At 38.9% G+C, this 14,548-nt stretch overlaps 1 protein-coding gene across 5 annotated transcripts in view; it reads right to left on the minus strand.

The window, feature by feature from the left end:
- PTER (phosphotriesterase related) overlaps positions 1-9,157 on the minus strand; it is a 32,769-nt gene extending 23,612 nt beyond the window's left edge. Inside the window, exon 1 of one of the 5 annotated variants that reach the window (XM_063303568.1) lies at positions 8,945-9,157. The gene's annotated coding sequence lies outside the window, so the exon portion shown is untranslated. Of the gene's footprint in view, positions 1-188; positions 237-8,825; positions 8,905-8,944 lie in introns of those variants that run through there. The other 4 variants (XM_063303567.1, XM_063303571.1, XM_063303570.1 and 1 more) reach the window with 4 other exon arrangements.
- Between the last annotated feature and the right edge of the window lie 5,391 nt (positions 9,158-14,548).

The following is a 14,548-nucleotide window of genomic DNA, read 5'->3' on the forward strand; positions in this document are numbered from 1 at the left end:
CAATGGGCTGCTCTGGCTTTATTCTGAAATAACCTACTGAAAACCATACAGATACTTTGTCTGCAGCAGCCAGTAATGTAACGCATTTTCCACTCAGGCAATACACTTAGCCATGGCAGAATCACAGGGAGATGGTCCTGGCTCCGCATAGCGCGCACATTTACCATAGTCCTTTTACGGTTATGCACATGTAATCTTTGGCTTGAATGATGCTAATTGCTGTCTGTTTAGGTTAGCAATTAGGTTTCCAAGAAGTCATAATTAAAAAAAAATAGGTCCTCCTCCACGAAGCAGTTATTTATAACGTATTAATGATGAAGCAACCTCAGTCATCATTTCCATTACTTAATCAAATAAAAAAACAATATTTTAAATTGACTTTATACCACTCTAATATGGTCAAAAGAAGTATTTGTACAAGTCAATTAGTATTTTTTCTTAAATTAGATATATTCACTTTTAAAAATGTGGTTAAACCTCTGCATGTGACCCTGCCACATGCTATTATAGCAACTGCACTGACTGTGACTGTGGTGTCTCTCTGGAAAATATCTGTTAGATTTCGAACTGCAGCGAATGCATTAATAACAACAACTGGTATTTATATAGTGCTTCAGTGCAACAGTCCTAAAACACTTCACAGGAAATTGAAGAGTTATTGATTACAAGGTTCACTTCATTTAATGCAACTACATACCACAAGAGCACCAACTTTTAAACAACTGTTAAGGACGAAACTAGAAACTAATCAAATAGGCTCAAAAAGGGGGAATGGAGCACCTTTCAGAAGAATGAAGTCAAACTCCATGGCAAAGTTTTAGTTAAGTCTATCATAAATTCCTTTACAGAAAGCGCAGTAAGCCATCCATAATCTAAAGTTGGAGAGAACATTTCACCGTTTAGCCAAAAATAATTTCTCGTTGGGCAATGGTACTCAGCAGTACAGTTATGATATTGTCATCAACTCCAAGGAAGCAATCAGTACCTTTGAAAATTGCCTAAATTTGTTAATGGGCAGGATGAAACAGAAGACGTTAAATCCGATGAAAGAAGCAGAGTGCTGATAAATATAAAGCTAAACTGAGGTTCAGTCTGCTCTGGACAAAGTAGTGCTCTCTCTGGAAGGTCACATTCCCACCTGCTTAAATTCAGTTGTCAAGGCATTCACAGATGGAGGCTGCGATCAGGATCATCTTGGCATAATTTCATCTAGAGCTTCAGTTGCAATCCTTCTGAAGCTGGTCAGATTGGGCCATTTTCCACCAATCAGTTACATCCTATCCTGACCACTGCAATGCATTCTATGTAAGGCTATTCTTAAAAAGTGGTCCAGAAGTTGCAATTAGTGCAAAATGTGGCAGTTAAGCTGCTAATTAGTACAAGGTACAAGGATCGTACAAGGTCTACACTGAAAGATCTGTAATAGTTGCCATTTGGTTACTGGACACAATTTAAAGTATCAGCATTAACTTCAAATAGCAATAGAAGAGAATAGGTAGGATTACCTAGTTGGGTAATGAAACATCCCCAAGCAAACAACCAAGCTCAGAGAGCACCAAGGACTCCACAATTAACTTCCAATCCCTAAATGGCTTAAGGTATAGCCATCCAAGGGACCACTCCCATTATAAATCCGTTCAGCTGCTAAGATCTGCTGGAGAGGCCATTTTGAAGGTTTCAACACTGTCAAGAGGCCTATCTTCTTGCATGCAGGAGAGGTCCTGCGTTGCTCTCAAATTATGGGCAGCACTTCCTCAGGAGTGTGTTCAATCCCTTGCTCTCTGCATGTTTAGAAAATATGGACATAAATCTCTTTTGCCAGGCTTTTAAACTTTAGATGGTTTTAGTACCTTTCTTAATATTAACTTAATCTGAGTTTTTAAACGTTTGTATTCTAGTTTTGCTTCTTTTAATTTTAAATTGTAACCTCCTTGAATACTCACCAGAAAAAGGGAAGGGGAAAAAAATCAAGTAATTGAATAAATAAGCAAACTACGTGCATTTTAATTCAGATGTATTTACAGTACATCTGCAAAAAGGAAAACAAATACTTCCTTGATTAAACTGTAAGACTTTAAACTTAAAGAAGGACCTATCCTTTTGCTTCTATTATTCTGTAAAGCATGATACACCTAAGAATCTTTTTTTAAAAAATCTTGCATGTAAATTAAACTCTGTGTTAATTATTCCTAAAATTTAAAAATGTTCCTATCCATATTTTTATCAACACAATCCACTTTCTTCTGTATTTTTAAATGCTGCTATACAAATCAATGAAAGGTGACAACTAGACACTTAATCTGATACATTCAATAGTAACACTGCGAAATTGTTGATTCTTTTCATATGCATACTATACCTTAATTACAGAATGTCAAACCATCCAACAGTATTTTATTTATAAATATATTTTCATCAGTTCTATTCTCCCCCAACTTTAGAAATTCTGGAATTCCTGCTTTTATAAACCAAGTGTTTTTAGACGTCCTTACGGAAAATACAAAAGCATCATCATCACAATCATGGATTTCCAATTCTAAAATATAATTTTCTCTAAGTTTCTTGCCAAAGCAAGGTATAGAGAATAAAGTTATATCAGAACAGCTCTTAATCTGATGTCATGGCATATTGATTTTAAATGCTTAGTTCTCTATACACATTTAAATTAGAATGGTATATATCTAGTCTAGTCATGACACTTATTTTCCAATGTTATCCACAAGGACAGTATTCAATCAAGGAGTCAAGGCTGTAACTTTTCAATTTATCTGCATCACCAGCTCTCATGGTGCCTGCAACTGAATGCTGGCTAGAACGGAAGCATTGATCTGAAAACATAACCTGTTTTTGACATATGGCTATATACTTACCAAATCATTAATAACGGCAAACAACTTTGCTCATCATGCTACCATTCATCTTTGGGTGACTCAGAGCTTGTCCATAATTCACCTACCAGACTTACATTCTGCAACAAAGCTGTCAAACCCCCAAACGTCACTTTTTCCAGGACAGAGGGGTAGTCATCTATTTTAAATCAATTAAGATGCGACAGTTGGCAGCAAGTGCAGCTTTTTTAACCCAATCCCTTCTATTTTGTTAAGCTGTAAGACATGAACCCTAACCCATCAAGTACAATCAATATTCTCCTGTCCCAAAAAAACTGTATACACACTACTACTGGCAACACCTTACAGCAGTGATTGTTTATTGGCTATCTACAACTGACAAACTCATTCACACCCAGAATCACATGTTGCTACTTTCTGGGGTTCTTCCTTGTTTCACTTCTTTTCCCACTTTAGTAACGAAAGAAGAAAAGCAATAGATCATCCTGATGTTTAATCAATAAATCTCAAATTATTGTCTAAATCTACAACTGGAATTTCAGAGCTTAAAGGGGCATTTAAGCCAACAAGTCCAACCTTCCACTCAGTGCAGGATTCCAAATGAAGCAACCCCAACAGATGGTGATCTAGCCTCTGCCTGAACGCATCCTCTGAAGGGGAGGATATCACCTCACTGGGGAATTGGTTCCACTGTGGAACTCTTGGTGTTAGTAATTTTTTTTTCTTACGTTTAATTAGAATCTGCCTTCCTAGAACTTAGATTCACTATTCCATGTCTTGCCCTCTTCAACAAAAAAGGTTTATGAAATCCTTTCAAGACTGCTATCCTTCTTAAGTGAAGAACACTGCGTTTGTCTGTTATATTTCATTCTGTTATTTCCTAACCATGTGAGATCACTCTGAATTGTATTTGTCTCTTTTGTGATACTAGCTATCCCATACAATTCTGTGTCATTTCCAATTTGGTAAGCGTTCTTAGATTCCCTTCCTCTCTTCCTCCTAGTCATTAATAAAAGTGCTGAACTGCAGAGGCTCAGGAGTGAATCTTGTGGCACCTAGAGGATACTCACTTTAGTCTGATGAGTAACCATTAATGACTATGTATTTATTTGTGCCTTCGAGGCAGAACTGACTCCTGGCAACTGCCTGGAAAAGTCCCTACATTTTTCTTGGCAAGGTTTTTTGGAAGTGGTTTGCCATTGCTCCTTCCTGGGGCTGGGAGAGTGTGACTGGCCCAGGGTCACCCAGCTGGCTTCATGCCTAAGGTGGGACTAGAACTCACAGTCTCCCAGTTTCTAGCCTGGTGCTTTAACCACTACATCAAACTGGCTCTTAACAATTGATGATTACTCTACGATTTTTCAAAGCCATTTAATATATAGTTTCTAATAAGGATGCTCCCTGATTAAGAAAATGGGATGAGGTTAGTCTAGGAAGATTTGTTCTTGACAAATCCACACTGAGCTCTGGTAACTGTCACACTGATCGATAAGAAGATTGAAAACAATCTCTTTGTGATCCACTCTAGAATCTTGCCAGTTATTAATGTCACACTGATTGATCTGCAGTTGCCTGGATTCTGCTTTTCCCGCTTTAGAAGATAGGGATGTTTATACTCCTTCAGTCATCTGGTACTTCACTAGTAATCGATGATTTCTTAAAGATAATACATAAATGTTCAGCCATCAGCTAGTTCCCTGAGTACCATATGATGCAGTTTACCTCATCTGGAGACTTAAAATTTGTTTAAAGTAAACATTCCAACAATCTTTTTACCAGTCTCAAGATTCAGTCCTGCCCCTTTGTAGTGTTTACAAATTCCCAGTGGAACACCTACTTTTTTGTGGAGAGAGGTTGAACAAAAATGCCAGCAGCTCTGCCCTATCTCTCATTAGTTGCATGCTGCCTTCTTGAGCAACTCTAGGCAGCTTAGATTGTGCATATATTAAAAACGTTCATGACATCAGAATCACATTAAAGCCTTAAAACTTTTGTTGTTGTCTTCACCTAAAATCTCCCTCACCAAATGCCCTGTGGAAGAAGACACTTTTAACTGGCTTCTGAAAAGATAAAAGGGTAGGGACTAACTTTTTGGACAAGCTGTGCCAAAATGGGTAGGGGTGCCATTAAGAATGCCATTCTCCAGATCCTGGCCGCTTGATGTCTCTATGGATGGGCATCCACAGCTTCCTCTCCCAGCTAGATTGCTTGGGGGATCAGGAAGATTCTACCTGGCAGCCCCCAGAGTAGGAAGGGCCCAAATCAAAAAGGATCTTACATGTTACAACCAACACCTTGAATTTGGCCCAGAAGCCTACTGGCAACCAATACAGCTCTTGCAACAGAGGTGTTGTTCTGATCAACCAGCTAGAGCTCATCAGCAAACAAGCAGCTGCATTTCGGGCCAGCTGCAGCTTCTAGGTTACCTTGAAGGGTAGCTCCACATTGAGTGTGTTGCAGTAGTCTAACTGGAAGATGACAAGAACTTGAGTCACTGTTTTCAACACTTTCTATTCCAGGAATGGGCATAACTACTGGATGTGGCCAAAGGTTCTTCTGGGCAGCATAGCTTTCACTTGCTATTCCAGCAAGACACTGGATCCAAGAGAGCAGCCAAACTACACACAAGGTTTTTAGAGGCAGCGCAGCCCTGTCCAGAGCAATAGCTGAACTACTCAGAGAATTTCTCTGCCAACACTAACTCCATCTTGCCGGGATTCAGTCTCAGTCTGTTTCACCCCTTCAGTCTCATGCTGTACTACCCAAGGACTCAACCTCTCTTCCTCCAAAACCAATTGAAACTGGAGCCATTCACTCAGGAAATAGTGCAGTTTTTCTCAATCTCAGCAACTTTAAGATGTATGGACTTCAGCTTCCAGGATTCCCCAGCTAGCATGGCTGGCTAGGGAATTCTGGGAGCTGAAGTCCATACATCTGAAAGTTGCTGAGATTGAGAAACATTGAAATAGCAGCAGCATTATAAAGCAGTGCCTCCTTAGCTACCTGTTCACATTTTGCAATCCTCACTAAGCAGGTACTTCTTTTCTTTTCCTTTTATTTAGAACATAGCTAAAGGAAATTTTTCGTTGCTGTTAGCATCATTTGTTAACCTCAGCCCATTCTGAGATTTAGCTTGCCAATATTACTTCTACAAATCCAGACTACCTGTCTATACTCTTTCTTATTGATCTGGTATCATCTCCTAGATACGTCCTTCACTAAGCTCAATAGCTTCCTACACTATCCTCCCTTTTTCACTTTTTCATGGAAACTGTTTGCAATTGTGCTTATAGTATTTCTTTTCTTAGGAACTCCCACCTATCTGAAGCTCCTTTTCCCATTAGCTTCTCTTACCATAGCATTGTGTAGGACTATGTATGAAATGGAATATATCTTTTGAGTGTAACATAAGCTATCACATTTCAAAAGTTCTGCCAGAACCAATTGAGATCAGTAGAGAAACAAAACCCTAGACATTTTGCTTGTTTGGATTTTGGCCAAAACAGAAACCCCAGAATGATTTTATAGACCAAACAGGACAAGGTCAGTGGACAATGTCCCCTCTCCTCTTCTGCCACATGCCCAGTGCCCAGACCCACCTGCCCCCCTTCAAGCATCTTCCCTCCCTTGCCTTCCTTCCATCATCTGCCACTGCCAATAAACCTATCTAAACATTTCCTGCTGCTGAATATTAAGTTGTCTTGTGATGAAAGCTGTCTGCACGAATTCCTCTTAGTTTACAAGATAATTCGTTTTCACATAATTAGGGTTGTGCAGGCTTCACTAATACCATTAGATTTGGCCTGCAAAACGCAGTAGCAAAGTAATATATATTGTGGTCATTCGGGTTCTTTCAGCTTAGATCTAGCAGCCCTATCCTCACTCCAGGATCACTCAGATTTATTCATTTATTTATTTATCTATCAAATATGTATGTGTTTATCAAATTCGATCACAAACCAACACAGCCATATTACATAGTAGTAATAGAGATAAAATGCAATGAATGTGTCAGAAGACAAACAATGCAGCAGCAAAAATTAATATGTAAGAAGCAGCGGAGCAATACAAGATAATTTGCCAAATGGCAGCTTACCAATGTACTTATACCCACATGTATTACCTTGGCAAATTATGTGCAATCTTCTACCACTCACTGTTCCTCCAGATTTTTTATCAGTTCTGTAAAACCTAATAAATGCTTCATTTCTCACTTGATATACTAAACAGCCTGCCATTTTACTAAGTAGCATTCCACTAGGATTACTATATCTGAGCTGCAAAAATCTGGACAACCATGAGATGGCAGAAAAAGGTTAGAACAGTGATTCGCAAAGGGTGGTTCATCAAACAGCTTCATGTTAGTTAGGCTCGCTGTACATTAAGTTAGGTGGGAAGACCCACTCACCACCTCACCCTTAGGGGCCAACAGTGAGTTGATAAAAACCCACCTGCTACCTCAGCATTCTTCCTCCCAAGCTGTCAAAAAAAACGTTGAGATGGCAGATGCAGTATCTACTATCTTGCTGTTTTTAACTCTATCCTTCCTCTTTCTCTCCCATAAACACTGCAGTGGTCAAAAATATTATTCAGTAGAAATCTCCAAGCAGTAAGAGGTAAGTGGTAAGACACAGGTGGTTTGCAAGAATGGGTCAATGACTGAAGCATTCAAGTGATAAACTAAGTACCAACAAAAGTACTAATTCAGAAAACTGACACTAGTGTAGTTACCAACTGTGAATACTGTGTAAGATGAGGTAACTGGAACTGTGATCTTGCACAAGCAATTAAAAAAAAAAAGTTCAAATAGGAAAGACAAGAATAAATATCTAAAAATGGGATTTTGCTGGGCTGGAGGTCCCCTTGTCCCTAGTCTCTTACCACTAGATTTCTACTGGAGAATATTCTTGAGCACAGCAGTGTTTTTCATGACAGGAGGGTAAAAAAGTCAAGATGGCAGACACTGCATCCATCATGTTTCCTTTTTTGATCCCCCAACCCTGCAGACACCACTGCTTGACCAGATGTTCACACTATGAGTTGTTATTACAGTGTAGGATATATAGAATAATTCAAGCAGTAAATAAATACTCATTTTGGATTAAAATTTCCAGTATAACATTTAGTTAAGTATGGCCTTCAAAAATGGGGAGGATAGGACATTCACAAAGGCACCTACAATCATTACCTTGTAATTTGCCAAAAATGTGAACTCCCATGCTCTTAAAATGAACATGTAGGGAGGGATATGCATTTAGTTGGCTGCTCCCTGCATTTTCTGAATATTAGTGCACTAGAACTGCAAGATGTTTCGAGAAACATGAAGTTTTTTATGTCTCTTTGCTGCTGCTTAGCCGTCTAGAGATATTTGCAGCTCAGATTTGTCCACCATAAATTACCACTTTGCAAAAGTTGATCTGTATTTACCCCATTTGTAAATTAAAAGCAAGAGCCAGTTTGGTGTAGTGGTTAAGGCATCAGGCTAGAAAGTGGGAGACGGAGCATTATAGTCCAGCCTTAGCCACAAAGCCATCTGGATGACCTTGTGCCAGTCACTTTCTCTCAGCCCTAGGAAGGAGGCAGTGGCAAGCCCCTTCCAAAATCTTGCCAAGAAAATTGCACCGGCAGTTGCCAGGAGTCAACACTGGCTCCATAAAAAGCAACAAAGTATTCAGTGTGAGTTACTAATAGGAACGTATTTTCATCACCCACTTGGAAAACAGTAGGCAAAGTCCTGAAAATTAACTCCCCACTCTTTTTGAGGTACAGCAGAAATGTCAATGATAAATTTGATATAGATACATCAAGTATATGTAAGAACTCTTAGTCAGATAACTTATATAACTTATAAGTAAGATAAGACATTATGATTTTGATTTGCAAACCCAGAATTCAGGATTTTCATTAATTCAGATTAAGCATTCAGCAGTTAAAAGGCACAGAAAAGGGAAGTGAAAAGTACAATCCAGCGATTACTTCGAAACACTTCTTGCTTGCGCGACGTCGAAAGGTCTCGACTGCGTTGACTCAGCTACTTCATGCCGCGAAAAGCCCAAGGCCTTGATCCAGGGACTTTCGGGGAGTCACTGCCTTACCAAGCGGCGAGGAAGCGGGGGCCGATCGGCGACACTAAGCCGTGGGCTCTTCAAGGCTTCTCGGGACCTTCAAGCCTTCTCCGCTGGTGTTTCGGAAGAAGGCCGCGTCCCCGTTAGTCGGCCGCCCGCTTAGTTTCGCTCTTACCAAGGGCGTCGGAAGAGACGATCGCTGCTGCTCCGCCGCCTCCCACCGCGGGCTGAGTGTCCCTCCCGCGGAAGGGGGCCTCGGAGCGCCTATGCAACTCCGCCTCCCGCGTAGGCCTGGCCCAGGTGGAGCGGCGTCGCGCTTGGCTGGCATTTCGCCGGATTAAAGATGGGGCGGAATATGAGCGGCCTGTCAGAAAGCGAAGGGCGGTGTGTGCCCGTCCGTTCTCCGGGTATGTTCAATAAATGAGGGCGACTTTAACCCGCTCTGAATTTATTTTCAGACTTATTATCATCTTTGTCTAGACCAGTATTTTCCAACTTCAGCAACATTAAGATGTGTGGACTTCAACTCCCAGAATTCCCTAGCCAGCATGGGGGGGGGGGAATTCTGGGAGTTGAAGTCCACACATCTTAACGTTGCTGAAGTTGGAAAACGCTGGTCCAGAAAGCCTATCCTCTGGAGAAATGTCACTGCAGAAGTCCCAGTGACCTGTAGGATTTGCAGTCTAATGGCTCTGGCTGATTGAAAAATTTAACAGGGCTGGATTTGGTTAGTACTTGGATGAGAGACGGGTGGGAAATCCCAGGACTCTTAAATTAGATTTGGGAAGTCCAAATAAAAAGACCAGAATTGCTTTTCCATCACTGCCAGCCACTACATGGGCTCTCCAAGAAGTCACCCCAATTCAAGCGAGTCTTTAACTTTATGACTTCTGTATGCTTACTCAGAACTTGGTATTGCTTGATTTTAAAGTGGCTTACTTCCTAGTAAGTGTGCAAAGTGTACCTAGTGTTACACTTAGGACCTTTCGGAGTCAAGTATTTTTGCCAATGGCATTTTCAACACTATGTCCAGATCCTTTAGGGAGAGGGGGCAAGAAGGGGCAACTGACCAAGCCTGTGGAGAGCAGGATTCCATCCAAAATATGCTTCAGTGTTTGAAATCATTGTGTGTTTTTTTGCTCAAGACAATAATAAAGTAACCAATGGATAAGTGTGTCATATGAATGGAGATATTTCTTTGGGTTTGGAGTCTTGGAATGAAGAACTAGAAGCATGTTTCCAATTATTCCCATGCTATAGCCCAGTGTTTTTCAAACTTCGCAAACTTTGAGATCTGCGGACTTCAACTCCCAGAATTCCCCTTTCTGGGAGTTGAAGCCCACACATCTTAAAGTTGCCAAGTTTGAAAAACACTGGGGTATATAATAACTAATAGTTATTGTTAGTATTGGTATTAATTTGATTTATATCCGGCCTTTCTACTCAGGGAGCACTCAAAGTGGTCTGAGTCTTTCTTTGCTAATTATGTAGGTATTCTTGGAAGATTTTGTGAAATCAGATTGCAACTACCCTACACAAATAGGGAATGAGTTATTTCCATAATCCTTGCAGTTACAGTCACATTTACTCTAAGCCACTATGCAGTCTTGTAAACTCGCTTCTACATAAATGTTTAGCTTTCAGCAACTTTGAGTAGATATCTAAAAATATCAACAATTTGTGTTGCTATTTTTGTTTGTGTTACTTCTATTTCCCCATAGTAAATGCATAACAGATAAAGGGCAAATCCATAACCCTAAACATTCAGAGACAAGTTCCCTCAAGCCGGACTGACCCAGTTTGGCTTAAGGAAATTTGTCTGTGAGCAGAGATGTCTGTCCTAGCATTAGAGAATCTTTAGGGACATATGACAGATCTGTACATTGTGTATTCACTACCAGATGTACCCATTAGGCTGTAATGCAGATGTTCATTATGTGAACTGGTTGCACCATTAGGATTTGTGAACCTGACCATGTAGCTTTGGAATCCTGAAAACATCTGCAAGTTTGGGAAAAAGGAAATTGTCACTGCCTACATCATGATTTCTTCCTTAAAGCACCACCAAATCAGTTTGGAAAAGAGCTCATTACATACAAGAGTGCATAATTCAGACATAGTAATAACATGTAATAACTTTGCAAACACTTGATTATATGCAAGTGACTTCCTTTTGGGTGCAGGTAGGTGGGATAAAGCACACAATCTTGCATTTGCCTTATCCCTGTGTCTGAAAAACCCAAAGTTATGCCTGCACAGTCATTGAAGCTTTGCTGCAGTTGTAACTGTAATCTTACAAATGGTATGTTTTGTGTACCAATATATACCTGAAGGAAAGTGGTCCTAAATTTAAGACACCTTCCCCTCATTGCATTAAAGATAGAAAACAAAACTGTTCTTCCCAATTTAGAGTAAAATTATGTGGACAAAAATAGTCTCACTTGAAGTAATTACAGTTATCTAGTAAGCGGTAACTTCTTGTACAGTGGCATCTGGGGGGGAGAGGTCAAAACAGGTATATTGGCACTTGTGACATTGCAATGACACCCTGTCTTTTTTGTATATACATTGAAGTTGCACACATACAGTATATGAAGGGGCAGGACTATGATCATGATGCTGCAACCACAATCTGCTCTGTTTTGATACCTGCAGAAGCCACTGACTCATCGGTGGTACTCTAGTTGGAGAAGCAAGGATAAACAATTGCACTCCAACCTGTCAGTCTGCTTTCTTTCCCATCCTTCTATTGCCCAGCTATAGGATGGCATAGTTATGGACACTAATCAGTACAATTATAACTACTGCACAATTATGGATGTGGATTTCTCCATTCTTGTATTCTACTGCATCCTGATACCAGACTGTGTATACTGGACAATGCTTGCTCTCTTAGAAGAAGCTGCTTTGATTTCTCCCTCCATATATTTCTCCCCAGTAGTTCCTCTTTCTAATACACCCACAGAAGTGAGGGAGTAAATGTTATATTTGAAAGAAGATTCTGAATAGAAAATCTTTAATACTGCAAGACCAAGAATTAACTACTGAGTTAACGCAAATCATTTAACTCAATGGGATTCTCTAGAACAAAGAGGGGTGAAGGGTTGTTTCCCCCAACAAAAACCTTTAGAAAAAAAATCCAAAGGGTTTGATGGACTCCATCTTATGTTGTGTGACGTTTTTTCCTGTGTTCAAATCTTTATCTCAGTCTTCTGAGGTCAGTCAGAACCTTTATGCACTAATGATGCATGCAGCATAAATTAAACTTATAAATGCTATTGTCGGTCTTTCAATACAATCAACGTTTAATATGTAAAATGTCAAAAGTGATATAAGTGATTCATTAAATAAAGTAGAATTCAAAACTTCTATAGATGGTATTCTAAGACTGTGCTAAATTGTAGTTAATTATTCCAGAGAAGTTGAGTGAATGACTTAAATACTGTACATTGTTCTTATAAATTGTAATCCAAGGAGATCGACCAAGTTAAGATTTAACACACTAAGTTTGCTTTGAGGCAAGGGAAGACAGAATGATTGGCCTTTAGATGTTTATTGAAGAGTCTAAGGTTTGTTGGATTTAACACGTATGGCAGGGAAAAATATATTCCCAGCAATTGGATTAAAGTGCATACTGTCAAAAATACAATCAATATAAAAATCTCCAGATAGGTTTTTTATTAAGAATGTTAACAGATAAGCCTTGTACCTTTTCATTCTACAGTAAGAAAGAAGCAAGAATTTTAAAAATGGTATCTTTAGGTCTTGATAAAAGAAAATAGACGACTAACATATGAAATGCATATGCATACAGTTACCACTCAGCACAGATTGTCTGTTTGTTCCTGTTCAAAAGAAGCAAATGTATTCCTATGTATAAATCTGTGGTATTCTAGGATGAAAGCTTCTCTCCTGGAACAAACAGTAACTTCATTATGATCTTCTTCTTTTTTTTGAGGGGGGGTGCACTGTAAGAAGAAACATTTAAAAATACTTTTACAGGTGTCATATATCCAGGTCCATTCAAGTGCCTAATATCAAATGTAGTTGATCCAACGACTTCAAAAGAAATGAGTTTTTTGACATTAAACTACAAAGAACTCTAGTGCCATTTTGTGACTAATACCTTGTAAATTCTTTTTAAATCATATAAGTAAAGGCACTAAATTCAGTAAAGTACTGATTGTAGGTTTTAGAAAATGTTCAGTATTATAGTCTGATAGATCATGAAAGAGAAGGGGGGGTCTAATATTTGCATAAAACCTATCCAAAGAAAATTAGAATAGTCATCTTCAGGGAAAAATATATCGAAATAACGTGAGGAACTACAAAAATTGGCAGGGCTCTCAAGAGCATCTGTTGAATTGGGTGGTTTTCTTCATGTGTTTAACTTATTAGCATTGCAAGTTGATAGTATCCATGAGAGTATGTAGATTTGGGCTGCATTTCTATTTACTTTGGAGTAAGTCCACTTGTATTTCTAGTGATGTATTTATATCTATTTTATTTTAAAACATTTCTTTAAAAAATCCTTTTACTTCTGAGTAAGCATGCATAAGATTGATTAGATATGTTTACATTGCAATTTGTTGCTAATAAATATCTGATTTAAGATATTGTTGTACATAAAATGTTTCATCCCTCTATTTTATATTCATGGATACCTTTCCTTTTTTTTTTTTTCTCTGTATGGAAGTAGGAGTTCTAACCTGATTATTTAATGTGTTCATAGATATATATTTAGACAAGGAGAGGCAAGGTCTATTTTCTTTTAATTGAAAACAATCACCCCTACAGCTGCTCCATTGCCGTGATTTATTACCTATCGGGTCCCTTGAGAAACAAAGAAAATAAGATTTTTGTTTCTGTTCTAATTGTGATGTTCTTTGTTTCTATTGAATCTTGAGTGTGTCAATACATAGCATATACCTCCTAGTTGGTGAGATGGGGCAACAGTATGTTGGCTTGCAAAGCAAGCCCTAGTTTGCTTAGTATGGAATGAGCATGCTTGGAAGACAAATGGATTTTGGCTGCACTTGTGGCTACTTGCCAAAATTGTGCCAAAACACTGTTACTACAGTTAGCAGGGAAATGCTGCATATGGCATGGATATGACTACGACTGGTAACTATACCTTCACTGTCTTACTAGCAACTGTTTTGGTTGAGATCAATATAGATGGGCCCATCTGATGATGCCAATTCAATGAAATTTATGAGATCCTTTAAAAAAAGTTCAAGAAGGTTAAAGAGCAAAAAGCAATGTATGGAGTGGTATATAAATATGGTGGAGGAAAGAATGGTTTGCAAAGATAGAAATATATGGAGAAACAGAGTGAATGATGTAAACTAGAATTCCAGTAGTTATGTTTTCTTTCTTTTTTATTTCATATCTATAATTTCTTTTGTTTATTCTTGTGGGTTTCTAACACCTTTTGCACCACACTGCTTACTCCAAAAGGAAATAGTGTGGTGGGTGTTATATTTTAAGGATGAAATCTGTACCGTGCTGCTCTGTGTACTTGACGACTGCAGACAGGCAAGCACACACAACAACTGCTAAGACCACACAAGGAATCTGGAAGTTCGATCGGAATAAAGAAGCTTGGTCTTCAGCACCCAGTACTATGCACTC

This window comes from Candoia aspera, chromosome 4 (assembly GCF_035149785.1).
Source record: "Candoia aspera isolate rCanAsp1 chromosome 4, rCanAsp1.hap2, whole genome shotgun sequence".
NCBI lineage: Eukaryota > Metazoa > Chordata > Lepidosauria > Squamata > Boidae > Candoia > Candoia aspera.